The following is a 1158-nucleotide window of genomic DNA, read 5'->3' on the forward strand; positions in this document are numbered from 1 at the left end:
CCATTTTTGTGCAATGATGAATGCACGAATCGGGCGTATCGCATTGATAAATGCCCAACGATGATTGGGGCTTGCATAAAAATAATCGAATTTCGCCCAAAACAAAATTGGATTATTTGTCAATTGTTTATGACACTTGTTTGCTTATCGGGGCGCGCTAACGTTGCTGATTTGTTGCGCTACGGTTGGTCGGAAAATCGCAGTTTCGTTCTGCAGGATTTTCATTTTCCTCTCAAAATACACTCAACAGTCTAGTGGGCAACGATGGGGTAATATATGGGAAAAGTCCCTTTATAGTCTAGGAGTTGGTGTTAGCTGGTTGGATTTCGGATTGGGTAACACCAAGGGCGGATCCAATTCTTTATCCAACGATGCCAAACGAATTCTCTGGCTCGAATGGTTCTTGAGAAACTTCGAAAAAAGCTGCGTCATGTTCAAGTGGATTTTGTAAAGCAAAAAAAACCACGCAAAACTAAAACTTCTTGAATTCAAGCATTTTTTGAGAAAACTGCCAACATTTCCTTAACGATGGTTCACTTTTTAAAAGGCCATTTATTTCTGTCTAGAATGATGTACACATGAGCATTCTTGCTCATTTTACCTCCGAAAAATGAGCAAAAATGGGACGGAAAACATGGAATTTTGGCATAAATTTGCACCTGAGTGTCTGATATTCAAATTTCGCATTTTGGATCAAAACTATTCGAATTTCCCCACTCAAGTTGTTACGACTGAATCGACTTTTCAATTCTCTATCCAACGATGCCAAAACGAATTCTGTGGCTCAAACGGTTCTTGAGAAACTTCGAAAAAAGCAGCGTCATGTTCAAGTGGATTTTGCAACTCAAAAAAAACCACTCAAATCTAAAACTTCTTGAATTCAAGCATTTTTTGAGAAAACTGCCTACATTTACTTATCGATGGTTCACTTTCTAAAAAGGCCATTTATTTCTGTCTAGAATGATGTACAAAGGAGCGTTCTTGCTCATTTTGCCTCCGAGAAATGTGCAAAAACGGCACGGGAAACAAGGAATTTTGGCATAATCTTGCACCTAAGTGTCTTATATTCAAATTTCGCTTTCTGGGTCAAAACTACTCGAATTTCCTCACTCATGTTGTTACGACTGAATCGACTTTTCAATTCTCTATCCAACGATG

The sequence above is a fragment of the Dendroctonus ponderosae genome, unplaced genomic scaffold (genome assembly GCF_020466585.1).
Source record: "Dendroctonus ponderosae isolate FM_Combo_2020 unplaced genomic scaffold, Dpon_F_20191213v2 Dpon_F_20191213_10, whole genome shotgun sequence".
NCBI classification, from domain to species: Eukaryota; Metazoa; Arthropoda; class Insecta; order Coleoptera; family Curculionidae; genus Dendroctonus; species Dendroctonus ponderosae.